The 21,259-nt window shown below is 48.3% G+C and overlaps 1 protein-coding gene and 1 long non-coding RNA gene across 2 annotated transcripts in view; one reads left to right on the top strand and one right to left on the bottom strand.

The window, feature by feature from the left end:
• Positions 1 to 4,967, bottom strand: part of LARP4B (La ribonucleoprotein 4B) — a 182,641-nt gene extending 177,674 nt beyond the window's left edge. The window contains exon 1 of the mRNA XM_077491124.1: positions 4,594 to 4,967. The gene's annotated coding sequence lies outside the window, so the exon portion shown is untranslated. The remainder of the gene's footprint in view (positions 1 to 4,593) is intronic.
• An 87-nt stretch (positions 4,968 to 5,054) lies between these two features.
• Positions 5,055 to 14,495, top strand: LOC143996198 (uncharacterized). The gene is made up of 2 exons (XR_013277515.1): positions 5,055 to 5,470; positions 14,161 to 14,495. It is a non-coding gene; the product is annotated as an uncharacterized LOC143996198 (long non-coding RNA).
• Positions 14,496 to 21,259: the final 6,764 nt, after the last annotated feature.

Below are 21,259 nucleotides of genomic sequence, written 5' to 3'. Positions count from 1 at the left end.
TAGCAGGTCAAAAGGTGAGTCTGCAGAAGGGGGCTGAGCCATGTCAGACATTTGATAAAACAGTCAAGAACTGCACAGACACCAAAATATACACGATTATCCCATCTGAGCAGGAACCGCAGTCTAGGAAGCAGATGCTTTCCCCCATGGGTAAAATCTGAAGATGGCATTGGCATTTTTAAAAGAAAAGCTGATGAAAGCATTCTTTGTGAAAAGCAATACCTGTAATTTGTTAATCAGCATTAATACACTGAATGTGAAAAATATACCAACCGATTGGTCAATCGTAAGTGCATTTGTAAGCATAACGGAGATAGTATAGAATGGAACATGTTAATGGTGTTTATGGGGGGGGGGGGGGTGCAGCTTTGAAATTGCACTACTTTAGCACAATTTCAAAGCCGCAGATTAAAGCAATTTGTACTTCTGATTTCATTTAACAGAAGCCAATGCAAATGGAAAAAAAAGTAGTGCAGGAATGTTTTTCAAAGTTTCTGCAACACGAGTCTGGTGACCTGAATGGCTCCATTACCAAAAATGTGGAGTCACATGTAATGCAACATGACAAATCGCACCAGTGTGAACCAGGGGTAAAGTCCCATTCACTCTGTTGAACTGCATTACAGTAAGGACCACAATAATTTTAATGGTCCACCTAACACAGCAAAAAAGGGCATGCAGCTTTTTAGCAGCACAGAGCAAGGCAAGTGGGTAGAGGTAGATGCATTGTGATGGGCACCACACGGGATTACCATACATTGTGTTAACAGCTCAATATTGAGTAAGGGGCCTCAGCGATAAAAGCAATAATATCTATTACTAAAGTGGTGCAAATAAAGGTAGACATCATTAACGGTAAAGATAGCGCATGTGGTGGAAAAAAAAAAAAAAAAAAAAAAATTAAAACAGGATGAATGGTAATAAGAAAATCGGAGTAACTACAAGGTCAGTGGCTTTAGCAGACCATCCAACATGATTTGGTCCAGAAGGGAAAAAGTACACACCTAAATATTAAAGTGGTTGTAAACCCTTACAACACACTTTGACCTACAGGTAAGCCTAGATTAAGGCTTGCCTGTAGGTCCAAGAAATATCTCCTAAACCTACGCGGTTTAGGAGATATTTGACGCAAGACGGGCACCGCTGTCTTCGAGCGACACGCAGGCGCCCTGAGCGCGGCACTGGCAACGGTGAATATGCCGCGCGTGGCGGCTCCCGTGCGCATGCGCGGGAGTGACGTCATCGCGGCTTCGCCGAATGACAGCGGCAGAGCAGCGAGACCCACCGAGAAGATGGATGCGCCGGACTACAGGGAACAGTGGTGACATCGCTGACTCCTGTGTCAGGTAAGCGACACATAATGGACTACTATGCGATGCATAGTAGTCCATTATGCTTTACCTTTGCAGGGAATCAAAGAGGAAGTAAATCCATCAGTGTTTACTTCCTCTTTAACCTTTCTGATTAATCTCAACTCAACTTAGCCACCTAGGCCTGGCCATACATTATACAATTTTCTGTATAATTTTCTTTAGATTTACCTTACTAGCAAGGCCCTGCCTAATTGAAATCAATTTAAAGCGGGAGCCTGCCGGGAGTACGCCGTTTTTTTTTTTTTTTTTTAAAAGCCAGCAGCTACAAATACTGCAGCTGCTGACTTTTAAAATAATAACACTTACCCACCCAGCGCGCCCGCGATGTCGGCACCCGAAGCCGATCTCTCGATCGTCTCTCGAGTGCTGCCGCCGCCATCTTGGGTATGAGAATCAGGAAGTGGAGCCTTTTCGGCTTCATTTCCGGGTTCCCTACTGCGCATGCGCGAGTCGCGCTGCGCAATAAGGATGGTCCCCGCTGTCTCTGGGATCCGTGTGTTTCCCAGCAGGCAGCGGGGGACCTTCGGAATGGGGCGTCGATTCTGCGGAAAGGGGCGTACCTTCTGCAGAATCTACGCCGGAAGTGGGTGCAGATACCTGTACTGTACAGGTACCTGCACCCCCCCCCCCCCCCTGAAAGGTGCCAATTGTGGCGCCGGAGGGGGGGGAGGGTTCCAATGAGCGGAAGGTCCACTTTAGGGTGGACCTCTGCTTTAAAATGCAGTTTAGTGTTGATCTTGTAAAATTTTTGGTAAATCTAAAAGAAAATTGTACAAGAAAGCTGAATATGTATGGCCAGCCTAAGGTTCCTTTCACACAGGCTTGTCCGGTTGATCGACTGCTTGCTCAGCGGGGGATTGAGCCCACGATTAAGCCCCGAGGGCGGTGTGAAACATGTTGGAGTCTTCGTCTGGATGAATCGAGCTGAGGCCGCTTTTACGTTCTGACCACTTGGGCCAGGTGAGCTGTGCAACGGCTGTGTTATCTCTTCCTATTTTTACAGTATGCTTTGGGTCTGGACAATTACAGTAACCCTATATTAGCATATATTACCTTTCCCCAGCTTACTCCCTCACTAGCCAGCAGCATCAAATTCATCAGACCTTGACAGCCTAAGACCCATGATGAATGCTTAAGGGTTCTTGCTGTTTGTGTCCTGAACCAGCCTATTTTTAGGCCCCAATCTAAAAAAGTTAAAGTGTAGTGAAGAGGATACAAAATAGCCCTAACCTCACTTTTTGGCAGTTGCTCCCTAAAGAACTACCTGCGTTTAATTCAGGCAAGCATTTGCACCAGTTTTGAGCAGGCATCACCTGTGCTGGGAAGCTATCATGTCTGTGACAGCTTCGTGTATAGTACTGTCTCCCTGGACCCATTTAGTTGGGAGATTTACAGCCAAAAGCTAAATGTAAATGGTGGATGCAAATGACATCACTGGGAGGGAAGAGCCCGATAAAGAACAGAAAGTAAAGTTCCGCATCAGGTCCACTTTACTTTTGACTGACAGTAAATGACGGTGTGCAGATTTCAAACAGCTAATGGACTGAACAGTGGCTATGGAACCACTCACTGCCAAAAAGGTAAAGCGGACCTAATAGCAAACTAGTCTCAGTTCCCCATCAGGCTCTGCCCACCTAGTACAAAACTGCTAGGTGCATGAATCAAGCACAGAGAGAATTCTAAAGGCTGTCTACAATACCCAGTACGTTGATGATCTGTTACTAACTTACAGTGGTGGTGCAGATGTGTGAAACGGTAGAACACACAAATAAAGATAAATGGCAAGTGGTGTGAATAGGGGAGTAGACCAATATAACACCCAGGGGTGCTGATGGTGAACAAAAACAAGCTAAGCAGAGTGCAGGCCATGTGAACAGCAAAAAAAAAAAAAAAACCCACACAACTATATTCACAAGAGACACCATCAGAAGTCACTGTAGGTCTTATACATAATGATTAATACAATGAACAAGATCAAAGCTGACACAAACAGGGTGGTGTACATGTCTACGAGAACCAGATACTGAAATGGCTTAGTACGGGGAAATATCAGTGAACAAGACAAACGTATGAATGAAAAAAGTGTTTAGAATATATGAGAAGATGTGGATGATCTGAAAAATAAAATGTGGAAGATAGTGGTAACGAGGAAGATAATACAGGAAATAAGGGGCTGATGTGAATGATATGGGAAATAAAAGGGGGAAGCGTGGATAGTAAGGGGAATATAGGTAAAAATACAAGTGGGATAAGCCAAGAGAGCAATGGTAAGGGACAATAGTTTGTAACTGATGGAACGAGAATTATCAGACAGGAGGATGGCGAGGATAAGGAGAATAAGAAATGAAAGCTGGGGTTGTTGTGAGTGATGACATAAGGAAATAAGATGCAGCTGATGTGGGTTCTATGGAGGATAAAGTTAGCCATAGATGGATCGAATCGCAGCCAATTCAATATGAACCGGCCAAGATGCAATCCATCTCTGGGCAAGCTGGTTGTACTAAAGCCAATCCATCGACTGATTTTCAGTATGACCTGCCTCTAGATTTTTTGCATGCGATCACTGCCGGCAGTTTTAGCTGCCAGCAGTAATCATTGTGTTCTGCTGGCAGGGAAGGTTCACTGCTGGCATTACACAATAGCAAAGGGAGGAGGGGGGGTATTTGAGCCATCAGCATTGACTGTGTTGATGGAGAAGTCAAATGATTTAGTGCAGCGGGTGCAGTACAGGGGGCAGTCGCACAAGCATGGATTGCAGGAAAGAAAACTTCATCTATAGCTTAAGAGAGAAATTAGGATGCCAATGTGAGTTATTACATGTGCAGAGTAATACAGGAAATGTGGGGTGCTGTTGCTTAGGTACAAAATACAGGGGGGGGGGCGGAGGGCAAAGCACCGGGGGTGCACTGGGTATAGTACAGGGGGGGAGGAGCAACTAGGTATAGTACAGGGGGGGAGGAGCAACTAGGTATAGTACAGGGGGGGAGGAGCAACTAGGTATAGTACAGGGGGGGAGGAGCAACTAGGTATAGTACAGGGGGAGGGGTGCAGTGGGTATAGTACACGGGGAGGAGCCACTGGGTATAGTACAGGGGGGAGGGGGTGCAGTGGGTATAGTACAGGGGGGAGGGGGTGCAGTGGGTATAGTACAGGGGGGAGGGGTGCAGTGGGTACAGCACGGGGTGGGGGACATAAGTCAGTGTGGTGTTGGGCCTCTCACCTGCCCGTGCTGGGCTCCAGTTCCGGCCCTGTTCTTACTCTCCGGCCTCCCCTCTCGGTCTCTCTCTCTCCCGGGCTCAGCGGAGTGGTGGCGGCTGTCAGGCGGGGAGGGCGGGAGAGGAGGGACGCTCCGTGTGACGGGCCGCTCAGTTATTAGACAGTACACAACGCGATGTACCGGCGGGTCTGAGTCAGGGAGTGCCCAGTGTACGGTACCTCAGTGCTCGGGTGTCCGGGACAGAGCTGGTCAGGCGGCCGAACACCCGCAGGTAACACAATTTCTCTATCCAGTGAAGAGGTGGAGGATGGAAAAAACGAGACAGTCTCACTTCCTGTGCCCGCCGGAAGTCCCGCCTCCGCTGTCTCCACCTATTGGCCGTATTCAGGGGGGTCGGGAACGCAGAGGGCTGGAGCGCAGTGCGCCTGACGCAGGGAACCGCCGCTGACGTCACGGGGAAGTCCGGCGGCGCTGAGTGGGCGGTGTCTAGCTGCGGCAGGGAACCTCTCTGTGCTGTGCCTGCCCTCCTAGCAACAGATGATTCGGGGGGAGGAGCTGGTGCGTGCGGGCTCCGCTCTTCTTATCTGCTGTGTCTCGCTTTAGTAAACTGACACCGTTAAAAATGTCCGCGGCCGCCCTCCGTCTCCTGTCCATGAGCCCCTTGCCCCGCCCATATTTTCCTTTCATAGATGTTTTGCTGTGTTCTGGGCTCAGACCAGTGACGTCACCGGAGAGGTCGAGGGCGGTGGAGCTTCCTGTCTCTAAGTGTCCCCATGTTCTGGGGGTGGGCGGGATAATACGAGTGATGGTCAGCCATGAGGTATAGTGGAGGTGTCCTTCTTCCTCATGAGGTATATTGGAGGTGTTCTCCCCCCATGAGGTATGTTGAAGGTGTTCTCCCCTCATGAGGTATATTGGAGGTGTCCTCCCTCCCTTTGAGGTATATTGGAGGTGTCCTCCTCCCCCAAGAGGTATATTGGAGGTTTCCTTCCCCCATGAGGTATATTGGTGGTGTCCCCCCCCCCTTGAGGTATATTGGAGGTGTCCCCCCCCTTTGAGATATATTGAAGGTGTCCCCCCCCCTTGAGGTATATTGGAGGTGTCCTTCTCCCCCATCAGGTATATTGGAGGTGTCCTTCTCCCCCATCAGGTATATTGGAGGTGTCCTTCTCCCCCATCAGGTATATTGGAGATGTCCTCCCCCCCATAAGGTATAATGGAGGTTTCCTCCCCCCATGAGGTATAATGGAGGTTTCCTCCCCCCATGAGGTATAATGGAGGTTTCCTCCCCCCATGAGGTATAATGGAGGTGTCCTCCCCCTTTGAGGTATATTGAAGGTGTCCCCCCCCCTTGAGATATATTGGAGGTGTCCTCCCCCATGAGGTATATTGGTGGTGTTCTCCTCCCCCATGAGGTATATTGGAGGTTTCCTCCCCCCATGAGGTATATTGGAGGTGTCCTTCTCTCCCATGAGGTATATTGGTGGTGTCCCCCCCCCCCTTTGAGGTATATTGGAGGTGTCCTTCTCTCCCATGAGGTATATTGGAGATGTCCTCCCCCATGAGGCTCCTGAAGAGCACACGCTATGTGTTTTTCAAATGTAAGGTTACACCTGAACTACAGTTTGGTTTGGTTACAATTTTCTAAATTTGGACTTTAGCATCAGTCTGACTGGACTATGAGATGTTCAACCTGGCCACAGGGGCACTGTCTCTTCTGGCAGGCATGGAACTATGGTCTGGTTGGGTGCTTAAGTTACTCTCTCTTGGAGCCTGCCCAGTGGGCGTGGCGCTCTTTCTGTGCTTTCTGGGAGAGGGTATTTAACATGCGGTTGTCACGTGGTTCCGGTCCAGAAGGATGTACTGACTTCATGGTCCTGGTCCTCCTTCCCAGCCCCCAGGAAGGCTATGGCCTGGGGTGCGGATCCCCCCGATCTTCTTGTCTCGGGGCTGGCTAGCCTGAGGCAAGGAAACTAAAGGAGGATTCTGAGGTGGTTGGGTGCCGTCTCCGGTTTGGGAGAGACCCAGTGACTTCACGCTATCCAGGGGAGGACTCTTCAGAAGAAGGCCACGTACGGGTTGGTTTCTTAGCAAGAGCCTGGAGGAGCTGAAGTACCCAAGAGAATCCGATCTCGTGGATATCGCCAAGCTGGCTGAAAGATCCAGGTATCACACGAGTGTTCTACAAGTTTAGTTTTCCTACGTGTTCTACAACAACGTCTGTGGCAGAGACTTATCCTTGTATGTTCTACAACAACATCTGTGGCAGAGTAGAGTAAGCACCTTGTTGGCTGCTAGGCCTTGTGAAAGAGGGACTGTCCAACCTGAGTGAACATCCAGTTGCGAATGGCTATTCTCTTGATGCAGTCAAAGTAAGAAAGTTCTTCAATATTTACTTTGACACTAATGCCGCGTACACACGATCAGACTATCCAGCGGACTTAGTCTGGCGGACAAGCCACCATAAAGTCTGCTGGACTGTCCGAACGAGCGGACCTACCCACACACGGGACTTTTCCACCGGACTATCTGCCGTACTTTTGAAATGAACGGACTTGCCCACACACGGACGAAAGTCCGTTCATTTTGAGCGCGGCTCCAGGTAGCTGGGACTAGCGAAGGAAGTCAATGTCAGCGGCGAGATTGACACGTCGCTGGCCCCGTCACCTAGTAGGGACTTAAAGGGGAAGCCCTACACCAAAAAAAACAGCAGGGGGGTCCCCCCTAGGTCTATATCAGACCCTTATCCAAGCACGCTACCCGGTCAGGAAAGGGGGTGGGGACGAGCGAGCGCCCCCCCCCCCCCCGAGCCGTACCAGGCCATGTGCCCTCAACATCGGGGGGGGGGCCGTGGGGCCCCCCACCCCAAAGCATCTTGTCCCCATGTTGATGAGGACAAGGGCCTCTTCCCGACAACCCTGGCCGTTGGTTGTTGGGGTCTGCGGGCGGGGGGCTTATGGGAATCCGGGAGCCCCCTTTAATAAGGGACCCCGGATACCGGCCCCCCACCTTATGTGAATGAGTATGAGGTACATTGTACCCCTACCCATTCACCTGTGAATAAAATGTAAATAAAACACAACACACAAGGGTTAAAAAAAAAGTTTATTGCACAACTCCAGGGGTCTTCTTCTGTCTTGGGGGGTCTTCTCTCCGGACTCCTCCACTATCTTCTGCTCTTTTACTAGCGGAGGAGCCCGGCTTTCTTCTTTGCTACCATCCGGGGGTCGTCTTCCGACTTTGGGGGTCGTCTCCCCCTCTTCGGTTCTTCTTGCCGGGCCTCCGCGCCTTCTAGCTATTTTACAAGCGGTGGCCCGGTCTTCTATCGCCGCTGTCTTCGCCGCCTTCTGTTCTTCTCTTCTTGAGCTGTTGGCTTGTCGCTGTCTCTGGCCACAATGACAGGGACACGGCGTGCAGCGACTTATATAGGGACATCGCCGGGTGATGCCCCCGCCCATTATGATGTCACAGTCCCAGAGGATGTCCTCCCCCATGAGGTATATCGGAGGTGTCCTCTGCCCATGAGGTTTATCGGAGGTGTCCTCCCCCCATGAGATATATTGGAGGTGTCCTTCTCCCCCATGAAGTATATTGGAGGTGTCCTCCCCCATGAGGTATATTGGAGGTGGCCTCCCCCATGAGTATATTGGAGGTGTCCTCCCCTATGAGGTATATTGGAGGTGGCCTCCCCCATGAGTATTTTGGAGGTGTCCTCCCCCATGAGGTATATTGGAGGTGTCCTCCTCCTCCATGAGGTATATTGGAGGTGTCCTCCTCCTCCATGAGGTATATTGGAGGTGTCCTCCTCCTCCATGAGGTATATTGGAGGTGTCCTCCTCCTCCAGGAGGTATATTGGAGGTGTCCTCCCCCATGAGGTATACTGGAGGTGCCCTCCCCCAGATAATGACAAGTCTGTATTGTACTTTGCGTAGGTGTCAGAGAAATAGTGGCTAATAGCCCGTGGAAGTATTGGCAATCTTGCCAATAGAAGAAATGGGCGCCATAGTCACATCATGTGACGGATGCATGGTTCCCCCCTGCTGGCCTATAAAAGGCTGCCTCTGCTGACCCAAGTTGCTGGATTGTCTTTAGCTCTTCCCGAACCTGTGTTATATTTCCAAGTGATTCCTGTTGTGACCTCGGCTTGCCTCCTGACCTGGTCTGATCTCCTCTCCAGTGTTTGACCCCTGGCTTGGCTCACAGACTTTTGCTATATTGCACCTGCCTGATTACCAGTGTTTGACCCCTGGCTTGGCTCACGGTCTTTGCTTATCACTTACCTGTGATTGACCCTCAACTGCGCTCACCACAGCCTCCAGTCTACTCTCCTGTGTTCTACCCTCAGCCAGGCTTTTACTAAGTGTCCGGAATACTCCTTGTCTTCTCAAGCAAAGTCTCCAAGTGATCACCATCTCAAGCCTTCCCAACCTGTTGGCAACCTGTGCTTCTTTGAGCCCTATACCTCCTGTACCACCATCAGGGGTATGCTGCGCTTAGCCACAAGGGGAGCCTCTCTTAGCATCTTGGCCTCGAAAAAGGTACCTGACAGTACAATCCAGACATGTCAGAGGCTGACAGAGTTGGCTCCCCACTCAAGGCTCTGTGCCAGCAGGTCACCGCCCTCACTCAGGCAGTACAGAGACTCCAGGAAGGCTACTTTCAGCTAGAGGGTTGTCTGTAGCACCTGACGGTCTCACCTGCTCCTGTAGATTCAGGTCCATCATCTTGCAATACAGCATCCTCTTCTTCCCCACATGACCGGGCAAGCTCAACTTCCACAGTAACATTGACAGCTCCTGACCCAAGTGTTCCTACACCTGAACGCTTCCTGGGGAATCTGAAGAAATTCAGAGCCTTCAAAAATGCTTGCTCGTTGTATCTAGTCCTCCAGCCCAGACACTCTGTGTCTATGAAAGTGGAGTTCATCATCTCCCTGCTATCCAAGGAACCCCAAGCATGGGTCCATAACTTGCTTGAACAAAAGAGCCCTGTATTGAACTCTATAAACACCTTTTTCGAAGCAATGGCACAGCTCTATGATGATCCACAGCACTCAGCAACAGCCAAAGCCTACCTTGCATACCTTGCTTCAGTGTAAACGCCCGGTAGAAGATTATACCGTTGACTTTGGAAGATGGTCTGCTGATACTGGATGGAACGAGGCTGCTCTCAAATACCAAATGCTGACAAGGCCTCTCAGAAACTCTCAAAGACTAACTGGCCCGAGTCGAGACACATGCCACCCTAGAAGGTCTAATTCAACTTGCCATAAAACTTGACAGGCGCCTGCTGGAGCAGGGGGTCTGAATGCTTTCAAACCTCTCTTCCTACTTGGATGTTACCCCGGATTCCACTTGTTCCTTCTCCTCTGCCTGGTTCTTCTTCCACTCCTGTCTCAGAAGGTGAACCTATACAGTTGGTTCTGGTCCACTCATGCCTGATGAGAATCAATGCTGTTGACAGGCCAATCTTTGTCTATAATGCGGAGGAGCCACTTTCTATGTAACTGTCCTGTGAGGCCTAGTAAGTCGCACGAACCACTTCCTATGAACTTTCAGGTTGTTGGTTCTTTCTCTTCTCACCTTATCCTCCCTGTCTCCCTACAGGTGGCGGAAGAGGAGGTCTGGCTTTTAGCTATCATTGATTCAGGGGCATGCAGCTGCTTCTTGGACTTCTCCCTGGCCAAAAGACACTGTATCCCCCTCCAGGGCAAGAAGGGAAGCTTTCAAGTCCATTTAGCCAATGGTTCCTTACCCTGTTCTGGACCCGTTACTCAGGAAACCAGACCCATCCTCACCATCACAGATTCTGGTCACCAAGAGTTCATCTGTTTTGATGTTATATGCTCACCCATGTTCCCCATCATTCTGGGACTTCCGTGGCTACAGGTCCATAATCCTCAAATAAATTGGATCAAGAAAGAAATATCCTTTTCCTCTGTCTATTGTTTACAGCATTGCTTTGTCCCAGCTCCCAGCAACTGGGACAATTGTTCGACTGTTCAGTCAATACCAAATACTCATCAGAATGTCCCCACGGCTTACCAAGAGTTTATGGACATTTTTGATAAGAGAAAAGCCAACAATCTTACACCCCAACGAGCTTATGACTGTCCAATCGAACTGCTACCTGGAACTAAGGTTCTGTTTTGCCGGATATTCCCTCTCAGAAATCGAGTTGGAGGCCTTACGAGAATATATCAATGAAAATCTTGAAAAATGGTTCATCCGCCCTTCTTCCCCAGCTGGAGCTGGTATATTCTTTGTTGAGAAGAAAGATGTTACTCTCAGACCTTGTGTGGATTATAGAGATCTTAATAAGATCATCATTAAAAATCGTTACCCGCTCCCTCTTGTCCCGGAACTCTTCCAGGAATTCCAAACTTCTCGGATCTTTACTAAGCTGGATCCACATGGAGCTTACAATCTTGTTCGATTCTGAGAGGGAGATAAGTGAAAGACTGCTTTCAGATCAGTTTGGTCATTTTGAATACCTTGTTATGCCATTCGGACTATGCAACGTTCCAGCTACTTTCCAACACCTGGTAAACTAAATCTTTTGAGAATTCCTTGACAACGTTGTCATTATCTAGATGGCATCCTCATTTTTTCTGCCACATTGGAACCCCACTGAACCCATGAAAAGAAAGTACTTGCAACTCTCAGGGAACACGGACTTTACGCTAAGGAAAAGTGCGACTTTGAGAAAAAAAATCCTACAGTTTTTGAGACTTGATATATCCACCGAAGGAATCAAAATGGACCCACAAAAAGAAACACCCCTTTCACACTGTGCCACCCATAGCGTTGGCGTTAAAACGATTTTCCAGGTCCCTGGAGAGCCACCGCACAATGTCTGTCGTGTACTTCAGAATCTAAGAGAGAACAATCTCTATTGTAAACTGGAGAAGTGCGAGTTCCATCGTGAACAGATTACATTCCTGGGCTATGTCATTTCCACTGCTGGTTTTTCGAGGGACCCAGAGAAACTGTCGGCAGTCCTACAGTGGCATCGACCTGCGGGTTTACGTCCTCTGCAGCGTTTCCTGGGCTTTGCCAACTACTATCGGAAGTTTATTCATAACTTCTCGTCTCTGGTCAAGCCTCTGACTGATATGACCAGAAAGGACGGTAACCCACAGAGTTGGTCTCCGGAGTCCATTAAAGTGGTTGTAAACCCTTACAACACACTTTGACCTACAGGTAAGCCTAGATTAAGGCTTACCTGTAGGTCCAAGAAATATCTCCTAAACCTATACGGTTTAGGAGATATTTGCCCGAAGACAGGCACCGCTGTCTACGGCGCATGCGCCGTAGACAGCGGCGCGCATTTTCAAGAACGGAGCTGCCGCGCGTGCCGGCTCCCGTGCGCATGCGGCGGAGCTGCGAGACCCCACCGACAACATGGATGCGCCGGACTACAGGGGACAGCGGTGACTTCGCTGGCTCCTGTGTCAGGTAAGTGACACATAATGGACTACTATGCGATGCATAGTAGTCCATTATGCTTTGCCTTTGCAGGGAATGAAAGAGGAAGTAAACTCATCAGGGTTTACTTCCTCTTTAAGGCCTTTGAGACTCCAAGGCTGCCTTTGTTTCTGCTCCTGTGTTAGCACATCCTGATTCTACGTTGCCTTTTATCCTAGAAGTTGATGCTTCTGAGACGGGAGTGTGCACCCTTCTGTCTCAACGTCCTAACTCTGAGAGCGCTATGCATCCATGTGGCTACTTTTCCAAGAAATTTTCACCTGCTGAGTGCAATTATGAGATTGGTGACAGAGAGCTGTTGGCGATCATTTTAGCCCTGAAAGAATGGAGACATCTCCTTGAAGATACCACTGTGCCCGTTCTTATTCTTACTGACCATAAGAATCTTACATTCTTGTCTGTGGCTAAGCGACTCTCTCCCAGAAGGGCGCGATGGGCTCTTTTCTTGTCAAGCTTTAATTACATTGTCTCATTCTTACCCGGTACTAAGAATGTAAGGGCTGATGCCTTGTCACAACAATTTTACTCCACTTCCAAGTCGGAGTCGGTCCCGGTTCCTATGATTCCTCCTGATCATATCTTGGCTATGGTTCGCACCAGTCTTACTTCTCCTTTGGGTGACAAAATTCTTGCTGCTCAGGTCCATGATCATCCTGATAAACCTTGTGACCGCTGCTTTGTCCCAGAGAGTCTCCATACTGCAGTGCTCCAGACTTACCATTCTCCCAAGGCAGCTGGCCATCCTGGGAAGAATCAACTCATTTGGGCCATCTCCCAACAATTCTGGTGGCCTAGTCTACGGGCTGATGTTACTGCCTTCGTAGCTGCCTGTTCCGTGTGTGCTCAGAGTAAGACTCCACGACACCTTCCAGTGGGCCTCCTACAACCCATACCCAATGGAGAGAGGCCCTGGACTCACCTGTCTATGGATTTCATTGTGGAATTGCCCAACTCCCAAGGCAACACTGTTATCCTTATGGTAGTTGACCGGTTCTCAAAGATGTGTCATTGTATTCCACTTAAGAAGTTGCCCACCTCTAAGGAACTGGCTTCCATTTTTGCTCGGGAGATCTTTCACTTACATGGGCTACCCAAGGTGATTGTCTCGGACAGGGGCAGTCAGTTTGTCTCCCGGTTCTGGCGAGCCTTTTCTGCACAGTTGGGAATCCAGCTTGCGTTCTCTTCTGCGTATCACCCACAGTCTAATGGGGCCTCAGAATGAGCCAATCAGTCCTTGGAGCAATTCCTACGTTGCTTTATTTCTGACCATCATAATAACTGGTCTGACCTATTACCATGGGCAGAGTTTGCTCACAACTGTGCCTTGGATTCTGCCTCCCGATTGTCTCCATTTATGGCGAATTATGGTTTCCAACCTTCCATGTTGCCTGACTCGTTTGTTCCGCAGAGTATTCCTGCGTTAGAGGAGCATCTCCGTGGTCTTCGTTCCACATGGCTACAAGTCCAGGAGGCTTTGCGTCATGCTAATGATAGGTACAGACTCCATGCTGACCGCAGACGCCTGCCTGCGCCTTCCTACCAGGTTGGGGACAGGGTCTGGCTGTCATCTCGCAACCTCCAGCTTTGTTCCCTCACTGAAGTTTGCACCTCGGTATACTGGGCCATTCCGTATCCTTCGCAGGATTAACCCAGTAGCTTACGCGTTGGACCTTCCTCCTAGTATGCGCATCTCTAATGTGTTTCATGTCTCCTTATTGAAACCGTTGGTCTGTAACCGATTTACCACCTCAGTGCCATGTCCTCACACTATTCTGGTTGAGAACCATGATGAGTGTGAGGTACAATCCATTGTTGACTCCCATAGGTTCCATGGGCGCATACAGTACCTGGTGCATTGGAAGGAGTACGGTCCAGAGGAACGCTCCTGGGTTTCATCCTCTGACGTACATGCCCCTGTTCACCTCCACGAGTTCCATAGATGGTTTCCCCTCAAGCCCGGTGGCCCTCCGAGGGAGAGGGGTCATGGGGGGGGGGGGTACTGTCAGGGCTGGCTTAGCCCTTGCTCCTCTGGGCTGGCCGCTCAGCTGTCGGATAATTGCCAGCTCTCTTCTCTTTCCACAGTTACCAGCTGTTCCCGAGGGTGCTCGTCTGACCTGCCTATTTAAAGCCTTCCTGCTCACTTTTTAATTTGCCTTCGCGTTGGTCACATCACAGGAAACCATCTCCTGCTGTTTGTTTCAAGACTGGTTTGCTGACATCCCACCTGGCTTCTTATCCTGCTTGCGGTTTCTCTCCTTGGATCCCTGACTTCTGGCCTGGCTGATTACCCGATCTGGTTAAAGAACTTTGAACTGGCTGACTACCTGATCTGGCTACAGGACTCTGGCTATGCTTGACTACGCTTTTTTCTATTTACATTTTTATTTTTATTAATAAACAAGTGTGATTTGATTGTACTTCTGTCTCAGTCTCTTTCATGGTTTCTGACAGTGACACATTACCACCGAACCTGGACACCCAGATACCAAAACTGATCAGCCCAGAGTAATGGCATGTTTACAGCAGCCTCTCTAGCTTGGGGATCTTAGGGGGAAAGAGTGTGGACTTAGCACAGTTCATTTGAATGCCTGAGAACCTACCAAATTCATTAAAGATATCCTTTAGAGACTCGTCGGCATCCTGAAGAAATAACAGTGCGTTGTCGGCATATAGTGAGATTTTTTTCCCTCAGGGGTCCCACCCTCAATCCTCTGACCCAGTCAGAGCTTTCGAATTAATATAGCCAAGGGTTAGGGCAAAAAGGGCAGAGGACAGGGGGCATCCCTGACGCATGCCTCTCTGCAGTGGGAGAGATGCTGATACGTTAGCCCGAATTCGGGCTTTGTTTGCACTATATAACATACGCAACCACTGGAGAAACCTGGGCCAAACGGAATCTATGTTCCACTCGACCGAGTCGAATGCCTTTTCGGCGTCCAGGGAGGCACCAACCCTATGTCTACTGGTAGTATGGGGTACTGAGAGGTTGAAAAAGAGGCGACGGAGGTTGATGTCAGTGCCCTTTCTGGGCATAAACCCAGTTTGATCAACATGGATTAGCTCCTCTAATACCCCCGACAGCCAATTAGCCAGGATCTTAGCCAAAATCTTGGCATTGACATTTATGAGGGATATCGGCCTATAGGAGGAGCAGTCCTCAGAGTCCTTACCCAGTTTGAGCACCATCACCACCACCGCCTCAGACATAGAACACCTAGGGAGAAAAATTGGTCAAAAAGAGAAACCAGTCTAGGGGCAAGCAGCTTCTCATAATGGGAACAGAATTCAGTCTGGAGGCCATCCATCCTGGGAGTCCTTCCAGCCTGGAGTTGCAAAAGAGCGATCTGTATCTCCTCCAGGGTGATAGCAGGCTCCAGTCCCTCACCATTGCAGGGTCAAGGGTATTGAGGGCAATGTTATCTAGGAAAGTAGCCAATTAATCTGAAGTGCAGTCCACCCTAGAGGAGCACAGAGCCCTGTAAAAGTAAAAAAAAAAAAGTAAAAGGCTGTAGCTGTTATTTCTGGGGGAAACTGAGCTTTTTTCCCTCCCCTGCCTCACCCAGCATGTTTAGGAGGCATCTACCTGCAATCAGCTCAGGAACACGCTCAAAAACACCTGGCCAGGATAGCAAATTTTGTTTCCCTGCAGCAGAACTCAGGAATAGACGGCTGCTCACTCCACCATCTTGGACACCTTTTAAATGATGCCATGTTTTTGAATTCAGCTAGGCAGTCCTCAATATGGTCATCCGGTAACTTCTACCCTCATTACCACTGAGAACAACCCCAACCTTTTCTACTATCACAGAGGGTTCCTGTCCCTCCATGAGACATCTGCTCTCCAGATTAGGTCCAACCACCAGCAATTGATCCCCATGTTTAGACTCTCTGACCCTGGCAGACCTATTAGCAACCCCCGTCTGAATCCTCCCTAATGGTTTATGCTCACGTTTAAGCATGTTGCGATTTTTAGCTACCCTGTAGCATAGAGTATGATGCACAGCAAGTCGGGGAGAGCGCATATTTTCCCCATAATGCTGTGGCTCACCGCTCAACAGTGTGACCGGTTTCCGAGGATCAACGCAGAGTCTTCCTCTGAGCACCAAAGAAATCACCTCGGAAGCCCCTAAGATATGACAAGTCAGGCCCAGAGGGAGAACTCTCCAATCCAGGGGATCTGCAGGTTCACACATCTGACCCATTTCTTTCCTGTTTACCTCCTGCAGCACAGTATTAAACACTTCACATGGAGGTTTCTTCTTTTTTAGGGGAGGCCCCAAAACCTTTGAACTTTTCTTCACACAAGTCCCAAAATAGGGGGCATTCGCGCCCAATTAGCAAATCATGAGGTAACCCCCGGGATCACCCCAACTCTCAGTGTAGCAGTTCCTGCTGTTTTGGACAGGGTTACATGGGCCATTGGATAGTCCTTGACAGCCCCATGTACAGAGACCACTCCAACTTCTTCCACATGCCCTTCCCCCTAATCTTTGGGGTCCTTTTTTCTTTTCACCTCCTCCAGACCTACTCTCCGAGGACTGTAGGGGGCCAACTTTTACATCTACTGTCAGGAACTGACTTTTCTAAGTACCTGGCTGAACTTCAGCCAGCGCTATCTATTTTCCAGGTTCGTGTTTGTCAGCAATACTGCCCACCAAACATCATATATATGTGTGTGATATAAATTTTGCCATGGCCAGGGCGTTTGTATGACCCTAAGCAACAGCAGCTTATCTTTTAGGTGGTTGGTTGGGGGGCAGTAAAACTGCACCTCAAGTTTGTTTTTACCTTCCCCAGGTGTTGTGTCAGCTGTCATTTTATATGTGAATGGGCCCTAAAACTTTATAACTATACAATTAACCTCTTTCCGACAGCCCACTGACCACTGTACTGTGGCAGGGTGGACGCTCTGTTCCAGATCACGTACCTAGTACATAATCTGACACTTCCAGGTCTGAGGCGTGCATGTGTGCCGCCAGTGATCCACTCCTGCTGTGATCACACACAGTGGGAGCCCATCAATGGCTACCACGGACTCAATGTCGCCGATTGTACAGTACACCCTCAGAACGGCGATCTGCCTATGTAAACAAGGCAGATTGCCATTCTATTAGTAGGGAAGGTATAGATCCTGTGTTCCTGCAAAGCAGGAACATGAACCAATTCCTTCCCATAGTAAAAGCACCTCCCCCACAATGAGAAAGGACAGGCTAGGCACACAGTTAAACCAGTAGTAAACCACAGGAAAAAAAAACCCAAAAAAATAAAACCTGCGAGAAAATGGCATAATGTGCTAGTATGCATCACAAACTGGCACATTATGAAATACTTACCTTAGAACGAAGCCCCCGCAGAGGCACCAGTCACTGCTGAGGGGGCTGACATGTTCCCCCGATGTTTCTACCAGGTTCGCGGGGTCAGGCGCTATGAGTGGCTGGAGCCGTAAAGACATCACTCCCACACATGCGTGCGGGAGCCCTCTGTTCCGGCAAGAAGCTCTGAAGTTCCGGCACGACACCAGACTTTCAGAGCTCATGCGTTGCTGACATCAGTGGCTGCATGCAGGGTGAATATCTCCTAAACAATGTATGTTTAGGAGATATTCATTTTACCTACAGGTAAACCTTATTAAAGGCTTACCTGTAAGTAAAAATCACAAAGAAACTGCTTTAACCCTTCGATCATCCCCAATATTAATCTCCATAATAATATTAACTCCTTCCCAGCCAGTGTCATTAGTACAGTGACAGTGCAATTTTTTTATCATTGTAATAGTGTCACTAAAGCCTGGTACACACTATTCAGTTTTTTTGGGAGGGTTGAATGGAAAAAAAGTCAGCTCTGGTCGGAGCCATGTGAGGATAGTTCAGCAATCTTCCCCGCTGAGCTGTTGTGTTCTGTCAGGGGGATGGCCCCCACCAGAACACTCCGTTCAGTGCTCTCTGCCATTGGCTGAGAGCGCTGATTGGGAGTCTTTCAGATGCTTGTTTTCCAGCATGCATGCCTGACAGAAGTCGGACAGACCGACATACACAAGGGCAGAATGACGGACATTTTTTTTTTTTTTTTTTGAACCATCAAATGTACACCGACATTCTGCACGTGTGTAAGGATCTTTAGTGTCCCGACTGTGTGCATTAATCTTGCAGTCCCACTACAAGTAGCTGATCACTACCATTACTAGTAAAAAAATGTAAAAAATAAATTAATAAATCTGCAAACTAATCAATATAAACGTACTGGAATTTTTTTTTTACCAAAAATATGTAGCAAAATACATATTGTCCTACATCGATGAATAAATTCGATTTTTTTCATTTTTTCATTGTCTATGTTTTATAGCAGAAAGTAAAAAATATTGTTTTATTTTTCAAAATTGTCGGTCTTTTTTTGTTTATAGCACAAAAATAAACAGCAGAGGTTAACAAATATCACCAAAAGAAAGCTCTATTTGTGGGGAAAAAAAGGCCATACATTTTATTTGGGTACAGTGTCGTGCGACCATGCAATTGTCAGTTAAAGTAGCAAAGTGCTGTATTGCAAAAATTGGCCTGGTCAGGAAGGGGGTAAATCTTCCGGAGCTGAAGTGGTTAAAGCGCAAAATACAAAAACAGCAGAGGTGATCAAATACCACCAAAAGAAAGCTTTCTCTGTGTTTGTGTTTTTTTTTTTTTTTTTTTTTTAATAACAAACACGTTATACCTACCTCCTCTGTGCAAGGGTTTTGTACAGAGTGTTCCCGATTCTCCTGCTGCTATCAATCTGTTCAATGAGGAACTGAGACAGTGGCTGGAGCTTCTGTGCTTGTCCCTGTCGGTGGAATGATCGGGTTCAGGTAAGTAAAAGGGGAGATCTGGGGGATTGCTGCACTACAGAAGGTTTTTAACCTTAATGCATAGAATGCATTAGGTGAAAAATCACAAGGGTTTACAACTCCTTTAAGGTACAGGTGGTATAATCTGCAGTACTGAATTCCCCAACAATTACATTCCCAGCCTGCCTCTGATTGGTTGATAAAGAAGCCAGAACTTAAATTTAATTATTGGGAAATGCAGTGCAGATGATTACTCAGTCTGCACCCCAAAGGCATTAAATATACTCTTTATGCCCCTGCCCCCCTCCCTCCCTGCTGAACAAATGGGGCCCAAATAGGTTGCTGCAGGATTGTGCTGTAAAGCAGCTCCCACATACAGTATCTATTTCATCCATGTTTTTCGCCATTTGCCAGGAATTCTGCATTAGACCCTGTTCACACTTGGCAATTTGGAATGGCGGCAGAAGTGCTGTGATTCTGCCTGTGATTCAAAATAATGGGAAAACATGCAGCAAGCATTCACATTACATTATTCTTAATGGCACCCCAAACATGTCAAGATCTTGTCACGAATGTCACATGATAGAATCGCATGGCAATCGAGCCAGAACGTGCAGGGGATTATTTCTTTACTTTGGTGTTGCAGCAGAGTCATCTGCAATGCAGCGGTTCCCGGTCCCGGCCACTTCTATATCAATCCACCGCAACAATTACAATGAAAGAGGCTGGGTGTTTAGCCCCTTCACGCTGACCGTACCCAAATATGCATTCATGGCTTGAAGGGGTTATACCGGGTGATGCCAGACATTTTTTTAGAGCCAGCGGTTGGCTTTTTAGCAAAAACAACCGATGCTGCTAAAAGCCACTCACCTGTTATCCTAAAGAAGCGGGAGGGGACGGCCCCCCCTCCTGCCTCCTTTTGCCGCTCTTCCCGAACCTCCTGTCCCACTGGGAGACCCGCTAGGCTAAGACCCAAGCAAAGCCAGACTCGGCTTTGATCGGGTCTCCGATTTAAAATCCTGGAAGCGACATCACAAGGTCACTTCCGGTTTACTCGGCTGCCAATGGAGCCGATTTGAAAACAATTACAGTATTCAGAAATGCCGATCTTGGCAATCTGTATACTTTTAAGTGCAAAAGCGGGATTTGGGGTATTTTAGACCCCCAATCCCTCCATAAAGAGTACCTGTCACTGCCTATTACTGTCACAGGAATGTTTACATTCCTTGTGACAGCAATAAAAGTGATCATATTTTTTTTTTTTAATGGTCAATGTTAAAAAAAAAATAGATAATAAAAAAAAATGTAAAGCACCATCGTCCCCGCGTGCTCGCGCTGCAAAAAAACCCATACGCAAGTTGTGCCCGCAAATGTAAACTGTGTTCAAATCACACATGTGAGGTATCGCCGGGATCATCAGAGAGAGCAATAATTCTAGCCAAAGACCTCCTCTGTGACTAACCTGATAACCTTTAATTTCTTTGTAAAGCGTTGCCTATGGAGATTTTTAAGTACCTTAGTTTGTCGCTATTCCACAAGCGTGTGAAATTTCAAAGCATAACATGTTAGGTGTCAGGTCACCTGTGACCAGGTGACAGATGCACTCCGTAGGAGTCAGAAGTGCACCGCTAAGATAGTGGACCTTATCACTGACTGCTGCGGATGGTAGCCAGGAAGGTTCAGGAAGCAGGTCTACTGGATCACTTCACAGATCCCAGTGGGAGCTAGAGCATAGATTCCCCAGGGAGCGGAGTCTATGAGCCAGCAGGTGTTCACCAGAGTCTCTAGTGGTGAGGATGGACTGCGCTGCTGTCTGGCTCCAGGTCGCAGCCCCTAGGGTCTCACAGCTCATGCTCAGTAGACTAGAGGGGAAGGAAGCAGCAGGCTGGAACAACAAGGATAGTAAAGGGATAAGGCAGAGGTCAAGCTGACTAGCAGACAGGAACAACAGAGTACATGCCAAAGGTTCAGGGTCACAGGCAAACGGATAGTCTGGGACACGCCAAAAGGTAAGGGTCAAGAGCAGACAGGAATAGTCAAGAACACGCCAAGGTCGGTAACAGAGACAAATGAAGAGCACACAGCAAGCAGGAAACAGGAAGCCAAACACACAATGAATGCACAATGGTTATCAGCACCGCTGGCTTGCAGTGCACAGGTTAATATAGGGTTCCCTGATATTCCAAAAAAGTTTAAAAAAATCAGACAGGCGGAGTAGCCCAGGCTAACGCCTCGCCGGACAGGAGAGATATAATATAGGCTACCTTTGTCCGATCAGACAGGAAGTTTTGGGGCTGGAGTTCAAAGCGAATTGTGCACTGGCTAAGGAACCCCCTGCAGGCCTTGGAGTCCCCAGAGAAGCGGCCC

This window comes from Lithobates pipiens, unplaced genomic scaffold (assembly GCF_037356315.1).
Source record: "Lithobates pipiens isolate NorthernLeopardFrog02 unplaced genomic scaffold, aLitPip1_a1.2 Scaffold_19, whole genome shotgun sequence".
In the NCBI taxonomy this organism is placed as follows: Eukaryota; Metazoa; Chordata; class Amphibia; order Anura; family Ranidae; genus Lithobates; species Lithobates pipiens.
This window is presented reverse-complemented; position numbering and strand designations above follow the sequence as displayed.